General features: G+C 36.6%; 1 protein-coding gene across 5 annotated transcripts in view; it reads right to left on the reverse strand.

Annotated features, from left to right (window-relative positions):
* The window catches only part of STK33 (serine/threonine kinase 33), a 66,530-nt gene extending 43,248 nt beyond the window's left edge, over positions 1-23,282 (reverse strand). For 4 of the 5 annotated variants that reach the window (XM_085317178.1, XM_085317177.1, XM_085317181.1 and 1 more), the window contains exons 1-4: positions 23,263-23,282; positions 22,414-22,489; positions 21,303-21,330; positions 2,196-2,368 (exon numbers count right to left, since the gene is read on the reverse strand). The gene's annotated coding sequence lies outside the window, so the exon portion shown is untranslated. The remainder of the gene's footprint in view (positions 1-2,195; positions 2,369-21,302; positions 21,331-22,413; positions 22,490-23,262) is intronic. The other variant, XM_085317179.1, reaches the window with a different exon arrangement.
* Positions 23,283-23,458: the final 176 nt, after the last annotated feature.

The raw sequence follows: 23,458 nt of genomic DNA on the forward strand, positions 1-23,458 counted from the left end.
ACTCTATTTCTACTTTTGGCACATCTGCTTCCAAACTGAGTCAAAAATTAAATCTTACCTCAGACATAACACCTCCTTTGGGATTTAAGAAGTTACATCAGCCTCCTGCTACAATTTCCTTTATCATCTGTTAAATTCAGATAATGCCACACACTTAATGTTGTAAAATATTAATATATGAAAAATCATTTGAAGAGAAGACATGCACTGCAAGCGCTATGAATTAATACCGTAGCCTCCTTCTGCAACCTTACTTATGAAAGAGTAAGACCTAGAACACACAAAAGCTGGGCGAAAACTTCATTGTAGTTGCCAAAGCGTGCATACAAAAGCAAGATGACAGCTTCTGCCCACACACAGCTCACTCTGAACTGCTCTACTAAAGTAGCACAAATACTTTCACGTTATGTAGGTTTTCCAAAAATCTGATTCTTTAGAAAGAAAAAACTACAACTAATCATAGCCTCTTACAAAAAATGAGGCTCAAAATAAAAGGGCTCAAAGCTGAAACAAAAAAAGCTGATCCTATTATATATACAACCATTCATAAGGACTGAAATAGAAGGACATACAGAAACCTAAAAAGAACACTTTCCGAAGTGTTCCAAAACATACGTTCTATAGAGACTATACATTAGTATTTCTCCACTATGAACTATWAATTAGTCAGTTTTCTTAATGACCTGTAATTGTTTCCTTTAAATTAGTAAATTCGTTAAAAAGTAGACCRTTTTTTTTTTATAGAAGAAGATTGTTGACTTATCATTCAGGATACAGCTTGCTAATATAGGARTATGTTTTCATTCTCAATTTAAATAAAAAGACTGCAATATTCAGTCACATGAAGAAGTAGAATTGATCACATTCTTAAAAAGCAGTGGGAGAATCTCAGAAAGTGAAAGGGAAATTCGTAAAAAGTACACAATAAATTCCTAGAAAGAAGAGGGGAAATTCCTGGAAAATCTAAAGAAAATCCCTAGAAAACACATACAAAATGTCAGCTGAGGGAGAATTCCTAGAAAGCAAGGAGAAATACCTCGAAAATCTAAAGAAAATTCCTAGAAAACAGATGGGGAATCCCTAGAAAGCAGAAACGGAGAGGGGAATCCTAAAAAGCAGATGAGCAAATTCCTAGAAAGCAGAGGGAGGAAAACCTAGAACATACATGGAAAATTTCCTAAATCGTGCGAGTAAAATTCCTAGAAAGGACAAAGAGAAAATCCCAGATAGTAGCAGTAAATTTCCAAAAAAGCAAAGGGGGATAGCCTAGAAAGCACACAGAAAATACCTAGAAAGCATCAGGGAAACATTTCTAGAAAGCTGTATTTAAACACTCCTAGAAACCACAAGGCAGGTTTCCTGGAACACAGGAGGTGAATTGCTAGAAAGTGAAGGGGTGAATTCCCAGCAAGTTCATGCAGAATTGCTAAAAATCACATGGAGACTTTCCTAGAGGTTGCAAGTACTGAGGTCTTTCCTACAAAACATTACAGTCTACCCTTAACAACTGCATCACTTTACATCACATTATTAGGACACATTATCACTCCTTCCCTAAATAAGAAAAATAACTTGACAGAGCAAGGGAAGATAAAAGCCATCCATCATTCAGGTAAAACACTTGCGCGGGGACTCCTTCTTTTAGACCGATGTAATTGGGTTTTTCTGCAGCCACTACGGGCCAGATACACAAATGAGGCGGAAGGCAGTGCGACCTTCACTACCCAGCCACGTTGGCACTGAACATCCCCCAAACTCTGCTTTCCCACGTGTTCCCACTGCCATACTCACGCCAGGAAAAAGCAGCTGAAAAGCTGCCTTGCATCTAAAACCAAACCAGGTTTCCAGTGTACTCTTCCCTGATGACTGCTCCAATACGGATGCTCAGAGAGCACCCAAAGCATTTCTGCAGGTCAACCCTCATCCTTTACCAGCCAGAGCAGCACGGTGCCAGGCCTTACACTGCCGCTTTGGGGTGGGAGTGCACGAGCAGAAGGTGGAAAGGTGCTCAGAAACCTCCTCTCTCCTTCCCTCTCAGGGGCTGAAATGCCCCTCCTGCACTTTCACAGGGAAGGACGGCACTTCTGGCTTATCTGGCAGCATGCAGACTCTGCTACTTCTGCTCTGCCTGTTTCAAAAGCATGCACCACACCTCCTCGTTTGGCTATTGGCATTAAAGAAAGTCAAAGACGTACACGCTTTGAAGGGAACGATTCAGGTGCCACGCTGCAGTCTGAGTGCTGGGGATGCAAAGGAGGGAAGGCACGGCCCTTCCCACAGGACAAACCCCTTTCTCRGGCAGACACGTCTTCCCATCTACTGCACAAACAGACTGCACCTCCAAAGTTCTCTTCCACAAGTTACGCACCTGCAAGTACAATAATACAGTGTTAACCATGAAATACTTAAGTCAATCAAGCCCTAAATAGGCCAGTGGTTCGGTGCTTTAGAAATAAATATTTCTCCAAATCTATACCCTAATCAAATCTATGGCAGTGGTTCAATTAAACCATGTAAAAATGTTACAGTTATCAGGTAATTTCTATATTACTATTATTCCTAAATTACAGTGATGCTACATAAAATTACACTGGACCAATTTATTAACAATGGTAACAGAAATTAATTAGTACTTAATTACTAGTTACTCATAATAGTTAGTAGTTATTAACAGAAATATTTCAGGCCTTCATCAAGTAGTATCTTTTATTCAAGATCTTAAAATACTGAAATGGGATACTTTCAGAAGCACAAGTGAAAAACAGCCATAGACTTCCCATTGATTTTCATTATCAGTAGGATTTGAGCACAACCATAACACCACAAACAAAACCACATCAGGCTCAGCACCAAATTAACCGGTCTTATCACATTAAAAAAAAAAAAAAAAAAAAAAAAAAAAAAGGTTTGCTGTGGAGCGTTTGGCTCACAAGTCTGAAAAACAAGCTTCCAGTGTTAAGAAAAAGTCTTCACTAAATAGCAAATGTTCTCATGTGTACCACTAAAGATATATGTGCTATACAATCTGCTGTGAACAAGCTACATTTCCATTTTGTACAAAGCTAACATCTTAGTCCCTGCTACGAAGACAGAACACCCATGGACAACAGCAGAGGTGGAAAAAAAAGTTGTAGGATGAGATTCTACATTTCAATAGTTTATTTTTACTTTTATTTACGCCTACTTACAAAAAATATTCTAGAGTGCTTCCTAAAGGTTATGAATAATGAGAAATTCTAGCTATAAATTGCAGGAACCATAAAGAAACTCAAACTGACTATGAGACAATGAAAAGTCAACTACCATGTGCGTTTAGCACAACAACCTTGAGTCTTCACTACAAAGCCACAGGCAGATACATGACAATTTTAACAACTGATCAAAAAGGAATGCTATTTGAATAAGCAAGCTGTCATGAAGAGATGAAAAAAGTCATACACACCTTCCTTTCTTTGGTGACTTCTTAAGATCCTATAGTGGAACCATAAATGCAACGAACTAAATTCAGATTTCATTTACACTAGGAGATATTTATTGTAATTCCAGCGAAAGTCAATGAAAATACTCTGCATTTACAGCCAGGTCAGTAGGATCAGGATCAAACCCAATGTGATTAAAATCAACAGAGCACATCATCTGCTGATACCACTGCCCAAGAAAATGCAATAAGCCTCAGGCATGCTATTACCAGATTACATGATTTCACTGACAAGTTGAAGAGTTCGAAAAGCAGCTGTGAACTGTGGAGGATTTAATTTTCACAGGCAAAAGATCTTTTCTTTCAATTAAAAGGACAAGACTATATCATTTCTTCAAAGTTGAAACTACATTCTGTTCTTTGTTTGTAAAATGCTAGACAGAAACACGCTTGTGCTATATTTTATCAGAAGAATTGTTTTTTATCTGTGGTTAGCATGCAGAACATGCAAGTTTGATTTTGCTTACAAATGATGTACAGTACTTATCATGCAACACCACCAGAGAATATAACACTGTTGATACCATCACTACAGTTGAGGTAACACCATAAATTGATTCTGCAAATGGCAGGAGCAGCTAGTATCTTATTTTATTTAGTTCTCTGAGATAATAAGCCGTAAGATCACATTCGTCCTTCTAGGTTCAGGGGGAGGTTTGTCTAAATAAAGAGTAATGAGATTATAAAAATTCTGGCTGGGGCAACTTCTAAGAGATTATGTAAGTTGATGTGGCCTGGGGTGAACTTGGAACTTCCAGATACCCAGCAAAGACCTGTCAGATTTCTATCATCCTAGCTAAGGAGTATTAACTGATCCATTCACTACAGAAACTAAACATCAGAAGTTGTCATAATATTCACTTAGTAAGCTGATTACAAGAAAGGCTATTAATTCAAACTTTCACTATGCATAGTCACTTCTGTCTGTGTCTCAACTCAACCCTTACTAAAGCTTTGTTTTCCTTAACTCCATCAATGTTGTAAATGTATGTTTTTAATCTTTTTTATATTTCGACTGCAATTTCCTTTCTGCAATTTTCCTGAAGTCTTGCTCTCTGCAAAGATGCTCAGTTAATTATTCTGACTAGACACAAAACTTCATGGCTTTCTAGTTTGAAAAAAAACAGTGAATATACAATCCTTATTATTTGGAACAATCTTTTTAGATTATTTGCACTTTAACAGTTATTAAAATTTAACAAAGCAGAAGTTAAACTGGTAGTTTTGGGCATAACAGAGCTGAAAAGTGCAGACAAAGGGGATTTAATTTTTCACAGTTCCTGATCTAAGACTTGTGCTGCCACCATGACGCCACCAAAACTGCAGCAGCCAGTAAGACAAAATTTTGTAGCCTCTACCAATGCATTTGAAACAATTAGAGGAGTATATTAAATATACAGATAAGCCCAAGGGACTCAGAAACAACTAATGGAATACAGGGAAAAATCTCATTCTTTGGCAGCCAGTAACGAAGAAAAAAAAAAGAACAATTCAAACAGTTCAGACAAAAAATTTAATTAATTATTGCCTGCTGAGTAACTAGAATACCTAACCTGAAGCTGTGACTGAAAAATGTTTCAGTATTAATGAGCACATCTCAAGCAATTCTGTTTTACATTGTAACATATACACAATTTGCTAGGTATTTATCAGCACACAAGCCTGCAAAAAGAACATTCCATTAATAAGATTTTGTTTTTATCAGCTAAATAATGAAAATCTTTAAACAAGGAAAGCTATGTTAAGTTGTTACAGTATGCAGTATCAATCAGTGTTGTAGACATTTACAGAAAACCTAGTAATTGACACTTCTGGTGTATATGAATAAAATATGCTATTTAGACTGAAAAAATAATAGCGTCTATGGTAACCATCAAGATACACACTTATATGTATATTTGTACATTTTTTAAGTATGTATAATTGCACATCTAGCATAAGTGCTATGTTCTTTCAATACATGCTACTCTTATTTTTTTCAAGATTTTCAAAAGTGATGTGCTTTGAGTATGTCATACCACGTCGCTACTTGACTGCCTGAAGACAATGTCAGAAGGAAAAAACTGGAAGTTTCCACAAACTATTACTATAATTTATTATGTCCAGTTATAACATACTAAGGATCTAGACACAACATTAACTGCTGGCAATTTCAGTTTAATTGTGTTTAATATTACCGAAAGACTGWACCACTCTTACTAATAAGAACACAAAGGTTTCTTATCTATTGCCCTTCTATAAAATTTCTTTAAACAATTCTTCATCTCTTTTCTCAATAAGTCAATAAAGCTCTGTCATTCTACTTTATCTGCTAAGATGGGATAATATGTCATAGCTGTTGTCCAGGTAGAATTTCATTTGTGATAGACTGCAATGTAAGAGACAAATTCCTAAGTTCAAAGCACTGGGAACTGTTTAGCCTAAAGTAATCAAATGCAAAGGACGACTTTCATACAGGAAATGTGGTTGAGTAAACATAACTTTGCCAATATATACACCAAAAAATCTTTTGTTAGCTATTTCAATATATTATTTGATGTTGCCATATATAAAAAAATGCAAAATCCTAAATTATTTATCTTTCATTTTGTTCAAATGTTTCACAACTTGGGCCTCAAATTACAAGGCTCGTCAGAAGGCTTAAATAGTATTAAAATAGTATCTTGAATTTAAAGGGCAAAATACCTGGAAAATTAAGGTCACATAATGTTACAAAACCTAATGGAGTATAGATTTCTGCTTGAAGTGCTTCATCCAGAAACCTCAGTAATCTTAAATCTCTCTCTCCTGAACAYAGTAAGTATTAAAGGTTGAATGAATTTTCAGAGTTTGCTGCACATATCCTGTAACTTCTGAACTTCAGAATACTAAGCAAAGACTTATCTTTCGTAACAAGCACACTCTTACATGATCTTACAAATACATATCTGCAACAGAATATTTTGAACCAATAATTGTTATTTTCTTGCACCAAATTAACCTGTAAACATACACTAACACAACAGTAATAATAGGCTGTRGGATTACAAAACAAGGAACTTGGCAGGATGTGCGCAACCATAYACAAAAAAAGCTGTATCTGAAAGCTACCAGAGTATTTACCTGGGTGATTCCAGCGCAACAGATTATTTCCTAACAGTACACAAACCAGCTAACTTGAAACGTAATAGAGAACAGGCTAAAAGCATCTTCAGACCAGGCATTTTTTTTTAGTGTGTTGCAATGGCGTTCTCTAAACCTACGACCTTTCACGGTCCAGAGGAGCCAAGAGGCCCCAGAGGCGAGGGGATCCCCGAGGGGGGCAGGCCCGGCAGCCCCGGCCCCGCGCGGCGCCCACGAGGCGCAGAGACGAGCCTGCGCCGCCGGGGAGCACGCAGCCACCCTCAGCCGCCGGCTTCCTGCGGCCGGGGCGCTACGTGGCATTTCACCAGGCAGGACATTTCTGAGCGGCAAGCGGGAGCTGCACCGCTCCCTTCCCTCCTATGAAATAGAGGAGGTCTAATGCCATCACTTGCCTATAATTAAAACCAGTCCTTTATAAATAGCTGAGATGTCAGACACGGAGAAAGTAATTGCCACCTAGGACTTGTTCGACTGCACAGCACAACTCCCCCCGCATTACTTCAGTCAGGGCTGTCCCTAAGAAAGGAAGCAGAAAAAATTCGTCTTTGCCTAGCCTGAACTGAAGTTAGTCATGGAAAAGAAGAAATAGGAAGGTATTTGTATAGGTTACAGTAATGATTTTCCTGAAACAAACAGACTAATCAGCACAAACTGAATCCTAAGCCAAAGATACACTGTTGCTTGTAGATATTGTGAATAAACAGAAATTCCAAGTATTACATTTTTATTTTAAGTTGTGGCTAAAGACAGTAGCTTCAAACAGGTTCCCCTCCACACCCAGTTGAGCCAGGAGTTTTTTAACTTTTCCTTTATAGGCTCACAAAGCTTAGCAGCCTAGATGCCAAGATTGTGGTCAACAGATAGATGTACACATAACACATTTTAAATGCAGTGCAGTCTTAAGTGTASAATCACTAAGGTAAAAGAAAAAAAATATGTTAGAACTAACCTTTGAAAGAAGGTTTGCAGAAAAAAAAAGAAAAAAGAAAAGACTGGCCTAAATAACCCTTTTAAGAAACACTCAAATGTGTAACCAGTCAAAATGTTTGATTAACTATGAGGAAATGAAAAATCAGTATCAAATGCCAGCTCACTCCAGATTCTTTAAATTCACTGAAGCCCTGTCTGGCTAACGCGTAACTGCTAATAATAAAGAAAGAACATTGCACGGCGCAACGGAACTGGTCATTGACTAGGTAACAGAGAACAGTAAGCCTGTACTGTGAATGTCACCCATCCACGGGTCCTTGGCGTAGAAGACTGACCTGACAATTGCAGCCTCCTGACATGAAAAGCAGGGGCACGACAGCAGGAAGACATCCCTGTAGATAGAGATGCAAGACAAAGCCGGAACGGCGGTGTGCTGGACAGCAGACTTCTCCCCTTTGAGTGCCCACATGGCATGATGAAATGTGACTGAAAGACCTCATTTAAGACCACATGATGAAAAATAACAGCATCAAAACATCACAGCCTCTCACAAGGAGATGTCTGGCTAGCCTATTCCACGAAATATTAGAATTGCAGTCACAAGACCCCTCTTGTTACGTGCCATGTTCACGTAGAACATTTTTCCTTTGTGCACTGAGATTATAAACACATCAAGCTAGGGAACTATTATCTATTTGGCACAAGTCTATTACTGTATGGYCCAGTGGAAATGTAGTGTACTTTATAAATTTCACTCTCCAGTGACTAAGTTGAAAAGAATTGTAACAGAGATTCTGGATCGCTCTCTGTCTGAAATTTGGGCAACAAAAAAACCACAGAAAACTGCAACTACAATAAAAATGCATTTACCAGTTATGCCACTGAAGCCACAGACTCTGTGTCCAAACTGAGAGTTAAGTACTCTCTTCCATGCACCATGATGCCCTGATTCTCCAATGATTCAGCCTGGGAATTGGACTGGAGCACACGGTGGCTCTTTCCCAGCACACATATACGGGTTTCCATGGCAACTGATGCTTTGGGAAGGGCTGCAGGCTATATGCAGTGCAGCAGTGGCCAGGAATTCTGCAGGAGCCTTCTGCTCTCCTGCTCAGACCTGGTCATGGTGAGGTACGTTACTGGTCAGGTGGTATGTGAAYGCAAATCCTCAGTTGCAACTGTGGTTAACTTGCAAAAATAAACCTTGACCTCCTAACAGATTACCTTCTATCTTCAAGAAAACAGAACAAGTAAATGACATCATCAAATCTGAACATCTAAGAGTTAACAATCTTGTTGAAGACTGTAAGACACGTAACACAATGAGCCAAGTTAAGGGGGAATTCAAGCCCTACTTCCAAGGCAGATGAGAACCAGGGATCGCACGGGGTAGATGACTCCACTGCCAGGTGGATTTTGACTTGCAGCTGGCTTGTAGGATAACCTGATATCAGTCTTCCCTACCCACATCAACTTATTTCTTTCCAAATCAGAGACCTGGATAATCCAGATGCCCCTTCATATGTATACTCCCTTGATCACCAACAAAATCCAGAAGCTGTATAGCAACACCACTTAAACTGTTTGAGAGTTGCATGGGCCAACGAACTCTGAGCTACACAATGTGACCTATAAAAAAAGGATCTTGTAAAGCATGTAATCACCAGAGTACTTCTAAAAAATCTAAATGACACCTTGAAGTGTTCCCCATGCCAGTGCAACATCAAAGATTGAAGATGCCACAGCAAGCACAACTGAACCTGAAGAGTTATTATGAGCTTATTATGCAATAAACCTGCACAGAATGGCAAACATGCCTTTTTCAGAGCAAAATACCCAAATAAATTCATCTCCAAAAACTCCTGAAATAATAAAGTGGGCAAGTAAATTCAGATTAGTTTGCCAGAGTAAGAGTAAATTCATTTCTTTGGAGTCTTTCATCTAAAGTATTTCACAGAGCTCTGACATTCTGAGGAAGCTGTATAAACAGAATACATGAATATCACACAATACGACAGGAACAAAAATCTGATTTCTACTTGACACTGCTCAGGGAATTGCTGGTACCCATCTGGAATCTGGCAAGAACACCAAGTGTTCCATCACTGCTGGTATGAAACTTCCATGATCTCTCATAGTGAGAACAGTAAGAAACATCAGGTTAGCCCCTCATCTAAAAGTCAGCAACCAAATATAACAACACAGGACAGAGTGCGTGGAGTATCCCAGCACAAGTGTAACAATCCATTTACAAGAAACATCACTATCACTTAAAAAGGCACACTGTTCGTTTGTTAACATTTGGGCAATGGGGTCTGTGTGGGGGATTTCCACGAAATAGCTGTGGTATTCAGGAAACAAAAAAGAAATCAGCAGACGCCAGTTTTCAGCAACTATTCCCCCAGATTTGCTGCGGTCACTTTGTTGTAAGTAACAACAAAAAACAAAAAAGGTTAAAAAATGTGTTCTGGAGTCCATGCACACAGGAAACATTCCTGCCTTCAGCTGATAGCTCTAATGAGCTGACTCAGCAACATTCTGCTGGTGCATGGTTTTTAAGTATTGATATCATTCCTCTCACTTCTGCGCCTCCCATATTCAAAAGGCTGTGAAAGATCATGACTACCAAATGAAAGAAAAAACCTGAAATAATAAAGGCCTCAAAACTCAGAATACAAGACACAAACCTCTCCAAGGAAAAGGTGACTAAAACCCATCACACTGAGGTCTGCAGAACTTGGCAATTCCACGGACTGCTGTAAGAAATCCACAAATTGCAGCTAAGGCAGACGAGTTAATAYATGCTATGCATTAATCCAGGTACATAATGAAAAGAATCCCAGCATAGGAGCCTAAACACATCACCATTTCCTAAAAGGAAGAGTCTACACAACCATGAATTTTGGTTACTCACTCAGGTTAGGAAGGGTTGCAYTAAAATTACATTTCAATGCATTAAGAACAGTATGTTGAATCTAATAACAAAATTAGGTCATGATTAGGTGCAAAAATGAAATTGAATTTTGTCACATTCAAGACCAGAATTGCCCAATTGCAGTTTCTTASATACTTTGTACAAAAATACTGAATGTGAAGCTAAAAATTAACTGTAAATGTTTAAGATAAATACAATCTACAACTCTAGCAGCCAGTTACAAATGTATATAATGCAATCTATTTGGTAAATGAGTCATTTTGAACCACTTCTACTACATCATTCATTTCACCCACAAGGTGGCATCTTTAATCTACTTTTTCTTTCTTTATTGGCCTGGATGGGACTGACCTATCATTTATAAAAAATACTGTAACCTCAGCTGAAAAGTGGAGGTTACTGTATAAAGACATGTTAGAATTTATACATAGAGATCAGCAATATTTCTTCCTCTACAATCAAACATTTACTGATTTTACCATTTAGATATAAGCCAATTTGCAAGTCATGGTTTCCATTTCAACCTTTTTCCAATTCCACTTATCTACTAAATATAAAAGACAAATTGCTTTCTAAACGACTGCAGAAAACATCTCAGAATTCTGTGTACTAATACTCAGTATTCTTAGTATTAAAGCTTTAAAAATGAAAACTCTATAAACTTGTATAAGGCTAGATTTATAGGTTAAGCTACTTTGATACTGATAAAAGCACTTAAATCATTCAATGCTCTCCCTCAAAGATTTGAATTTTAAAAGTTATATAAAATTTAGCATTAAAAAATAAAATCAATTATTAGCTAAATATATGCTTGCCAGAAAGTACTCTATGCAGTATGAAGTTACATATTAATACATACATTACATGGGTAAATATTTATATCATTCTGTACTTTAAATAAACTATAAAAATGGGTAATTACAGATTATACTGTAGCTGCAAAGAATGTACTCAATGTAGCAGTAATTAAAAATTAATCATAAATAACACAAAGATTCTTGGATGACATCAAGTCACATTTTAATGCAAGCCACAAATAAAGTAATTATATTACAAAGAGGAAAAAGATAAGCAATCAAACATGCTTTTCTCTCTAGAACTTATGTTAACCCTGCTGTCTTGATTTATCACTGTGCTTTCGTGTTTGGTCTTGCACCAGAATCAAATGTATGTATTCCTCAAATACCATACTTTGTTATCTTGATCTGGGGAAGTACCAATTTTTTTTTTATAGTAAATAAAAAGAGAGTTCACAGGAACACACAGAGTTATGTGCACACAAACACATGCTAACCTAACTACTTCATGCAAAACGGTTCCAGAATATCAACTATGGTTTCAGTCATTGGCTTTTTGAAGGGGGAAACAGTCTACAGAAAACCACTCCCAGCATCTTCTTCAGTATAATATACCAAATTCATGCATTTTACTTAGATCTCTCTTGAAAATGAAAACTCAGTGGTACTAAATTAAATGTCATTCATTTTATACTGCCATTGACATGCAATTTGAACAGTCATAAAAACTAGAAATCTATCAGGATTTAAGAATACAAACAGGAGAATATGAATTATATGCACTGTTATAAGATTGTATTTACTGAATAGAAATGTCAAGAGTACAAGTTAATTCTTAGTTATTTTACWTTACCCATCCAACTTAACATTCTATATATTTTCCTAAGAGTAGCTAACATTAAATTTAATGCAGTAGTTCCAAACTTCTTCAGTCTGAAGACTCCTACAAATTTTCCAATAATAACACAATCATTTTAGAAATTTCACAAAGATTGCTGTATAGTGTATGTGAAATTGATTTCTTAGCTAAAAACAAGTGAAAAAAGGTATGCGAGAGAAAGTACCCTCTTACGTAAATACTCACCTTAGCCATTGGCCCGTGGCAAAGAAATAACCTTCGGTAATAAACTATACGCACCTGTTGTGATGGTTTGTTAAAAATTTTGTTCTAAAAAAAATTCTGACCTTCCCTCTAAACTTCTCCCTTGGCTTACAATACACTGAAGAGAAATCATCTCATGAGTTATCCTTGAAGAAAACCTATAATGCTTCCAGAACCTACACTCTAAAATCACATGGGAATTTAGACAAGTTCAAATCAAGACTTTTCAGCCTTGGAGAAGGAAGTAGATGAAAATATATAGTGTTTTATTGGAAAGCAGTATACAATGTCCATTTGGTTGCTCTTTCTGCAGCAAGTACAAGAATAAAAAAGAAGCAGCAGTAGCACTGTAACCTCAAAAATAATAACCACAGCCTGCATTTATGACCTAATGCTTAATGAAAAATTATCTAAAAAATAATACTTGTCAAATTTATGATTTGGATTAAAATGAGAACAGGAGAAAGGAGTTTTTGTGTGTGTGTGTGTGCGCGCGCGCGCCTGTGTAATTGCCCTAATGTGTCTAGCCACGGTCAACAAAGTGGGTGTTATTTGAAACAACACCTCTGTGGACCATTTTTTTACTACACGAGTTAAACTCTCCAAGTATTTGAAGGTGAACCTGAAAACCTTTAACTACTACAAAACAAGGTGGGGCTTGCCGTGTGATGTATCTAGGTCTCTTACATTAAGGAAACGCAAGCAATGAGGGCCTTAAAAGCGGCAAGAAACATTGTTCTGATGCAGAAGTGAACAAAAAGGCTTAGTAAGGAGTCAGGACAGTAACGTGGTTTGAAAAATAGACTACTGGAACATTTCAGATGGAAGTTAAATAGGAGTTACTTCTAGCAAAATATTTCATATTTTACTGATAYTAAGCATGGGTAAAGATATCAGTCCCTTCAGTCCTTCACTGGAATGTGTAACTAGAAGGGACCATCTGAACCACAAAGTTTAATGACGTCACTGCAGGCAACCGTAATAGGGTGCTTATGGGGTATATTTTTCCCTTCAGAGAATATTTCCCAAATCCCACAACGGACATAATATCTGTTGTAGAAATTAACTAAATTAACCAAAAATATCTATAATGTTTCAAAGGAAGAGAGAGATGATCAATATCCTGTGCTCCTGCAACAACAAATTATTAAATAAAACTTCCCTTCCTACCACGTTCTGTTCGACTTCTACTCTTTTCACATTTAAGAGTCTATATAAATAAATTATGCTAATCACAGCAGAATTAACTTGGCTATATGCCAAGAGATTTCAACTCTCTTTATGCACTTGGTATTTTGACTAGAGCTTCTGGGAATAGGCATGCCCATCTCAGTCATGGTTCCAAATCATCTTGGTGCTCCTGGATACTCTTTTGAGTATTACTACATAACATCATMATTTCTCAGCTATTACTAATTATCATCTGTAATGAAAAAGGCAACACACTAAACATGCTACTTCTTCAAGGGAAAACATACATGTCTCTTATATAAAATACTCTGAAACAAAACTATACTGAGACAATGTATCATGGTGAAAGTACCTTTCTCAAGAATCAGCGCAGGTTAGATTTACGACTGTATGTTGAACTGAACACTGGTCTCTTGTGTAACTACACTCACCACACAGGTGACACAGGACCTGCCCTGTAGCAGACTGCCAGTAAAGATGGACCCATGACGCATACATGCAAGAGATCCACGGAAAACTGTAATTTTGTAAAATTATTTTTATACATTTTTGATTATCCCCAAAGACGATTTTAATTTTAGCCTTAAAGATAACAAAAAAGGAAAGAGAAGATTTTGTTATGTGCTACAGATTATAGCTAACAGTCCRTAACTGCGTATGTGTGTTTGTGAATGAGTGTCAGGATAGAGCAATGCCATTTCATGCATTACAGTTAATAATTTCAGTATCTACCTGTTGGCTAAACAGTAAAAGTCATTTTAAATAAGCCTATCATATTTCAACACTGATATGCAGTACAAACCAGGAAACGAACAAGAAAATATATACTAAATGCAGCTGCAGCTCTTCTTYACACAGCTTCAAGACAAATTCTAATCATCAGAATAATTTCAGGATTAGAATACCAAATTATGATCAAATACTGGGAAGATCTTATCTAAAAAGGATGACTTTGAGAAAGGAGCTGAAATATAGTCAGCAAAGAAATTAAAAGAACAGATACTATTTTTCAGGGAGGTTAAAAAGTCATAAAAGACAAAAGCTGTTTGTGCAGCGCTGCACAGCTTAAAAAATAATTTAGCTATGGATCTAAATTCGGTTATACAGAAATTGAAAACAACATAAGAGATATGAAATCTTTTTTAAACTGTGCGAAGTCTGACATATCATCAGAATAAACTTTTTGAAACAAGAGAATGCCTTAAATAAAACAGTATTTCAATATAGCTACTTCACTCTGCTATTACATGCAGTAACAATCATTATGCATCATCAAAAATTCTAACAAGTGTATGTCCTGCATTGCTTCAGTACCTATCAACAGGTTATCATTGATCCTCTAGTACTGTTCCTCCCTCTTTTATTCAARTTCTTCTGCAGTTGCTCCCTGACAATACAACCACCACCCGCTCCCAGAGCATTTTCTGAATCCCRCATACTACTGCAAAGTTCTAAAGTCTTGTAAAAGTCTCTTGTTGCCTACCTGGAAAAAAAAATACGTATGTATATATACACCTTTCTATGACTTGCGTATCATTTGAACTGTTTCAGCAAACCCCAAAATCAAGCCAGCTGCTTCTCTAGTGTACATTTTACAAAATACTTATCTATACATGTGAATAAGTTAAAAGTTTACCTCAAGCATTATTTTCAGTTTAACAAAAAAAGCACTGCATGAAAAGAGAACTGACAGCAAAAGTAAAAATGGACCTTGGGGATAAACACATGGATCATGGGAGCAAATCATCACAAGATTTCAAAAAAAAATCTTGCTTCTAGCATAGCCATTTAACAACAGTCGGTATCTCCAGCTACTTTCTAGATTATCTTAGCTAGAGATACACCTTAATTCAGCATCAATCGCTTTTTCCTTTCCACTATCCATTAATTTCCCTCGGTAAAAAATACGCTGAGGCAAATGCAAAGCATTTTTCAGCACCCAGCAGCGAGTGAAAATTGCGCCTCCTCCTTTACCAAGAATATGCTCACGGCCACAAATTCAAATACCTTTCTCCAAAGCTGTTTGCGCTCCTTAGCGCTGTATTGCCCAGTCCCCATTCAGAATAACGATAGGCAGATTTAGGTGCCTGCACTTCACACACTCCGAGCTTGGTTTTCCTTGCCACATCATGGAAGCACTTGGCTGTCCCTGAACACATCGCCCCGGAGCCCGCAGCAGCGCAAATGCAAGCAAGCACCAGGCTCTCTCTGTACATCAGGCACTGCAACTGCAAGAAAAGCAGCACCTGAAGCAACTTCTTTATTCTAGCACGATAAATAGAATCTAGAATSTATTTTAGACAAAATACTATACTGCTATTATCAGAAAAGTAGAATCAAGTCTGCTTGGCCATTTCAAAAACCGTAGCTCACGCGTACCTGTATTATTTACTGTATTTCTTCATGAAATCATAAAATTGTGCAAAAATACATCAGTTTGACTATATGTAGACACATCTGAATATATCAAAGGCCATATCTAGCCTCATATTTAATAACTTTAGTAAGTCCAGCAGAAAATATAAGAGTCTATAAAAAAGCAAGTACAGAGAGCAGAGTCTCTGAAGACCAAAAATGCACTCACAAAAAGAATAGATTAATTATTGTAATTGCTAAAAGCAATGATTTTTAAAAATTGAAGACAAAGTATCACAAGGAAAGCAGTGATCAGTGTCAGAAATGGAGATGAACAACTCACTGTCAGTACCTGACTAACAGCTTAGTAGCACTTTCACAATTATGAAAAAAATAATTACTGCATCTAGAAAACTGCAGTAAGTTGTGTAAAAACTTACAGCTTTTCCTTCCAACTGTATGAAATATGAGACTATCAGGAATGCCTTTCCCACATCAAATAAGCCTTAGTAAATTGATTTTGTTCTTTAGGAAATTGGAAGCACAGAATAAGGAATTACATACAAGTTTCCATTTCTTTTCTGCCAAAGTGTTCAAAAAACTATTTCTTTCTGACAATTATTTCTCACATAAAGACAAGGAATTAACATCACAAGATTTTAAGCATCTCCTGGGCCAAAAAAAAAAAAAAAAAACAGTTTTCAAAGTTTTTCAGCTTACACAAAAGTATATCCCGACTACTTTCAAGGTAATTATTACCATGCACCAAAAAACATTCTAGCACAATAAAATGTTGTTAACAGTTTTCTTTCTCTTTAATTCTGTAACATATAAAACAGATCTTGCTTGGATCGATGTTCAGGAACCTTAAACCCACTAATCTTCAATTCATCTAAGTATTTATTCTTATATAAAGGAATCACAAACATTATCACTACCAATTTTAATCAAATGTCATCTTGTTTTTATAAAGAAATATTAAAGAGATGGCTTTTCTAAGCAGGTTTAAAATGACAAACAATGAGAGAAAAAAAGTAACAGAGTTGTGTATAAAGAGGTAGAAGGATTTTCAATCTATTTTTTCAAGTTTAACGTACCTGTTTGCATGTACACAATGGCAGCTACTTCTGTGATGAAAAGTAAGTTAATAGATAAACATTTCAAAATGCGAATCTATTTTCATAAAGCAGTAATATAAGAAATTTGATTTTCTGAAGGACAAAGGCATTTTCTATATGTAACAGAATAAAAAACTTTGTCTAATGACAGATATTAGTCCATATATGCTCAATATTTAAGGAGCTTAAACTAAGAACATGATTTTTTTCCATTATAAATTTGGCATTTATGATATTTGCTAATTAAGTATGTCCAAATAGAGGGGTGAAAAAAGTGTAATGGTTTCAGTAATCTGCTAACCACACTTCCCTACATGACCAGCAAATTCTACTCTCTCTCAGGTTTGGGGAATGAAGAACATGATTTAGCGCGGTTTTTTAAAAAGTGATTTGTTAGTTTTAAGGTCTCCTTGTTTGCAGGACTGCAGTGTATTTYTGACAAACAGAAAAAGAAGGAGGTTTGCAGCCCAGTTCTGAGGGGAAGACAGACCGTCCTTTTATTACCAAGGTTATTGATGGGCTTAGCTGTGCTTTTGTTTCACTTAAAGTTTTACGTTCAAAGGTTTCTCTAGACGCACTCAKGAAACATTCAAAGTATTTACCAAAATTGGTACTATATAGAGGACACATTTGCTTTCAAAAATTGTGATAGATGTATAGAGTTATAATATTGATGCTACGTGCTGTTCTAATAAAGCAAATTACAATACTGAAATGGTTTTCAACTGTTAGGCCAATAGAGAACAAAGACACGCTCTTTAAACCCTTATTCATTTGAAATTTTAGTTGAGAGAAGAAATAAGATATATAGGCATGGACATTAAATGTCATACTATGTTACTACCATTTTATAAAAATATTAGTTGATGAAATACATAACTTAGATACTTTCCTTTTCACTACAGTACTAGTTATCACTGCATTTGGCCAGTGTCAAGCACTGCTTGAACAATTTGTGTATAAGAAGTTAAAAGAACTTGATACATGGCAGACTGAGGGACATAAAAGCAAGAATTGTACTGAAGAGAAAAGTTAAAACATTAATGTTGTGCATATACAGAAAAGAATTAAATGAACTAATTACATCATAAAGAACATTCAAGTGCCTTCAGGAAGAAAAAGCATGATCTAATGAAAGTTTCGGTTTTATTTCTTTGGTAACAACCTATCATTCAAAACGTACGGGCCACATGCAAATTTTCTAATATCTTAAAGGATTCCATCTTCACGCATGCAAACACAATATGCCATTTTCACATTTGTTCTTACAGCTTGTCAGAAAATGTGAATCTATAAATAATAAAAGCATTTAGAATTTCTACTATTTCTGGTCATCGTTTTCCTCTTTCAAATAACAAATTATTCAAGAGAATGAACCTGTCCTTACTTCATCAAACTTAGAGATTTTATTATAGTTATGTGAACTAAAATCGCTCTCTAATGCAAATGGAATAACCCTATTTCCTTTACTGGAATCACAGTCATTCAAGACAAAACTGAATTTGACTTACTCTCAGAGATCTAAAATGATCCTCTCCAACACTCAATGGCATGGATGAATGCCTTTCCAAACCCACAACAGAAATCATGGAGAATTTAAGAATAATTAATCTCTATTGGATATGGGAAATAATGTTTTCTCAGGTATGCCAGGAAGGATAGTTTCCACCTTCTGATCCGTTGGCAACAAGAATAGACAAAAAGTACAGGACCTGACCTTATTTCTGTCTCAAGCGGTGGAAATTTATTTACCTAAAATACTGTATTGGTTTAAAACAAATACATGTCAAAATACAAAAAAATAGTGTACTAAAAATCCTAAAACTAACAGTATTTTTTAGACCTGAGTTGCATCTCAGTCTACATTTCATCCAAAAAAACCTCATTTTAGATGGCTTGTTAATACATTAACTTCTTGTCATGCTCAGAATTATGAAATTCACACAGGAGACTGTGTGTATCACAGAATTTTGCTTGTCCAGCATTCAAGGTTGCTCCACAGTTTACTTGGCACAACAGATTGGAATTACATTAATAAAAGATCCAAAAATTAAGAATCTCAGGAATTCGTAATCTCAACAAACTTCTCATTCATCTGTTGACCCACACAAAGCTTAGAATTTACTTCCAAGGAAGAAACAGTATTATTCAGCATTCAGATAATCAATGCTCCATTGTGCTGCCAGCGATGGTGATAGAAATATCCACCACAAAAAAGTGGCTCAACGCAAATTGTTTGGATGCCATCAGTATTTTCMGGTTTTATATAAAGCCAGTTACTCTGCCACAAAGAAAAAACAATATGTACAGGAATCAGAAAAGAGGGTTGTTAATTAAAAGATATTTGCATAAGAAATGGCAGTGGTAAAAACTTTACATTTCATCTCTCTCATGCCTTAACTATCTTCTACTAAGTATATCAGCAAGACTGCCATGAGCAGATGCTAACACTGTAATTAATTCTCAGGACCCTTTTGTTTTACTATGGGGACAGAACATGAAATACTTGGGTGAACTAAATTGAGCATCAAGTACATTGAGTTTGCTGATGGCAAATTGATTTTTTCACAGCAGGCTATCAGTACCATTTCAGACAAGCATTTCATTAAGATACCGCATACATAACTCCTCATAACTTTGAACTACCTTCAACACAACAGTAGGATCAAAGAGCAATCAAGTCTTTAAGGCTATTCTTAAAATAAAAAATGGGCACTTGACACCATGTTCTCCAGACAAACCTAGTGAAATAAATTCAAGCTCAAAAAGCTTGCTTGTGCAGCATTTAAGTTTACTAACAAAATAAATGGCAGGAACTGACTGTTGCATAGCAATTTCTTTCTATGTGAATTTACTAGCATTCTCCTTAAAATGTTTTAAACACCTGAAACCAATTCTAGATGAAAACTCACACAATCCTGTTACTCTACTTTTTTCCAAATGGCTTGTCACAGCAGTGCTCCTCTGATCACCAGGCACAGAGGACAGCTAGCTTGGCAGCAAGACTGAATACAGAGAAATATTTTCTACAGTGTTTGACAGGCAGTTACGTCATTCCTCTGTACCTTTCAGGGAGTTTGACATGAGGATGGATGCAATAACAGAAATGTCCCAATAAATAGAGCTCCAAGTAATGCTACTGAAATAAGCTAATACTCCACCAATATTCTCCAACTCATCCCATTAGAAGGGCCTCTACTACCTGTTACACCATCCGGTTCAAAGTAAGAGGCGAGAAGGAACCTGTACAGCAGAAATGAGAAGTGGCTTTGAACTAGCAGATGCAGAAAACTGTACTGCCCATCATAATTTTTTTTAAGTGACCCAGAGCTCAAGAAGTTATGAGACTGACATTAAAACTACTATGTTCAAGTAAAGAGGCAACACATAAATTATTCACTTAAGCTCTAATTCGGATTCAACAATGACTAAAGTTGTTCCAGCTTAACAAAACTTCAAAGTAACAGTTCACACTAAATTACAGTTCAAGACAGAGGGGAAAAAAAGGGGGGGAGGGGGTCACACCAGTATTTCCTCTAGGTTCAGTTCAATTAGATTTACTTACAAGAAATCCAGTGGAAAAAATTGCTTGTTCATTTACTGTTTTCTTTTCTAACTTCCCAGATAGGATCACTGGGCCTCAACATAACAAGAATTTTTAGTTAAAAGCTCAGCCTTTAATTCTTTTCAACTTGCGGCTAGAGATGGCACTGAACTCTATATAAGGTAGGAACAGGAACCACCAATATTTCCTCATCTTCATATTGAGGCCTGGCAGATGCTACTAACCCTCTCTACCCATCTCATGAAGTCTTATCTCCCACATGTGCTAACATTTGCTTCTCTATTGCCACCACCGACCTCCTATTCCCCGCTACGTTCCCACCCTACTGTTCCTTTCTGTCATCCCATATTCAGCCACATGCTCGCAGGCTGCAGCCAGGCCTCTGCACTGATCCTTTCTGCCTGCTTCTGCCATAGCTCGCTCTCAACTAATTTTTCTCAGCACTTTGTTCCCTTCAGTTCTGTTATTCCCATGATACTCCCAGTGCTCCCCATGCCTCTAGCAGAAGAGGCCAGAATTTTTCTAAAAGCATTCGGATTTCATTCCCAGTGGGAGATACTAGAGGTACTGGTCCTCTTTACCACACAAATCCAAACCTGAACATGTCAAGGCAACCATCAACCTTGGGAGAGCCTACAGTCTTGCACCAAAACCAATGAGAGGTAGCAGACACAGTTAAAATAATCAGTTGGTAAAGTATATACTCACCAATCTCTAATGGCAGAGTTGAGTTCATCTGCGAAATAAAAAATTTGAGTCATATATATATAAGTAATATATATGAAGTAATATATACTTACAAGCAATATAAAAATTTTTTAAGTGTGTGTGTATATATATATATTTATATATATAAAATATATACGTATTTAAGTGGCCTGAATTAGGACAGAGTGTCAGATTATATTTGAAATTTTGTAATTGCAGGAGTTTTGATTTTTTTCACAACTTGCTTAAAAGTTTGTTAGCTAAGAAGTGTTTTAGATGGCTTGGTCTGTGTTCATTTTAACTCAAGCCAACCATTCCAAATACTTGGATGTTTTTTAAAGATTTATTTTCAATGCACAAAATATGGGGAATATTAGGAAATACACTATTTTGTCAATATGGGAAAATACCTTATTCTTCATGCAAAAAATACAATAAAATATCCAACTCTGTGACCCCTCAAAAAATGTAACTATTAAACCACAAGCAGAGCTTTCCCACTTCTGCAGCACACTGCAGATACTTAATATGATGACACAAAAAGTATTTTTTTTAATTGGCTGTTCCTTGTTGCTTTCTATACAGTGTTGCTTTCCCTGTGAGATTTAAAATGGTAAGTAACTAGAAATTAGGAAGAGAATTAGTCCATTATTGTGTATCAATGACACAATGATTAATTATATTAGTTTACTGCCCCTTCTGCTCTAAAACCCTGCAGTTACAAAATGAGTTTTGTTCAATATTCCAGAAGGGATATGAGAATTAAATTTATACAATTTAACAAATTCCTGCAGGAAAGCCACACTCATCTAAGATAGTAGATGGAGGAATCTTCTAATTTATAATAATATGCAGATAGCATGCCCCTTCCTGAGAAATGCACAGATAAGCAAGCTATCCAAATGAATCAGAAAAAACCAACCGTAAAGAGGCTTGGGTGGAAACAGATCAGACAAGTCTGAGCTTGAGAGTCTTGTTGGAAGGTAGTCAAAAAATTGTATCGTAATTCAATCTATACCTAACAATATACTTTATTTTACCAAGTTCTCATACTTTAGACAGCCTAAGTGCTTCCTAAGACCTTCTGAATATGAAATACATCAACGACTACCTGGGGATTAGAGGTGATGGACGGAGGTTTAGAATCACTACCGTACAAACAGGAATCTCCTCATCTTCTACGTCTCCTGGTAAATAAAGCAGTTTAGAAAGAGTATTTATACTTGAGGGACAATGTTTTTGCCACAGTTTCGATGTCATAAAACACAACTACAATCCTACCTTCTCACCGCTTGCCTTTTGCATGGCGTTATTAAATAGATCAAAATGTTTGCTTTAAATTTGCTATTTTTTTAATTTGGTGTTGACGAATGATGCTGGAGAGAGTTCTGGGAAATGAAATCTGTATCTTAGCCAGAGAGCAGCTCTGGTAATGGAACAGAGACTGCCAGCTAACCCATGTGCCTTGCCTTGACACACACACTATTCCCCCATTTTGGAATATCAAAATAAACTAATTGTAAGTGATCACTTCTGTGTTTAAATTAATAATACAAAGCAGAACGAAACTCCTATGTAAAGAATGCATAGGCTTCATGGGACCAGGCTCTAATCAACTACGATGCAGCTTTGATCAAAAAATTCAATTCCTGCACTGTGGTAGTATATGCAGTATAATCAAGACAGATATATCACTGGGAAAGAGAAAAAAAAAAGTAGCAGCAGTAAAGCTGAAGGACATATTTATGGCTTGATTTAATAAATTGGCATTTAATATCACCAACATATTTTATTTCAGTAAAGTAACTCTTACRTGACCTTTCCAGTAATCTCTGGATAAACCGGAATAGCATGGGCAAACAGAGAAAGTTAATATATGTTACCTAAAACACTTTTAATATCAAAATTGAAGCCTGTACTTTATGGCAAATTCAGTTCGTGAAAACGAAAACAGCCTTACTGTTAAGAGAACATCAAGGTCTTCAACTACTAAGTGAGAAAAAAACAGTGGAAAATTACTCGTTTTAAGACAAATTTTGCAAGAGCGAATCCAGCTAACTCCAGATACACCGCATTACGCACGCACGTCGCCTCGGACGCGTGAACAGGCTTCGCCCGCGCGCCAACGGCGGCTGCCGGCGGCGGCGGCGGCGCGG

The sequence above is a fragment of the Rhea americana genome, unplaced genomic scaffold (assembly GCF_003343005.1).
Source record: "Rhea americana isolate MKP2758 unplaced genomic scaffold, rheAme1 scaffold_49, whole genome shotgun sequence".
Lineage (NCBI taxonomy): Eukaryota > Metazoa > Chordata > Aves > Rheiformes > Rheidae > Rhea > Rhea americana.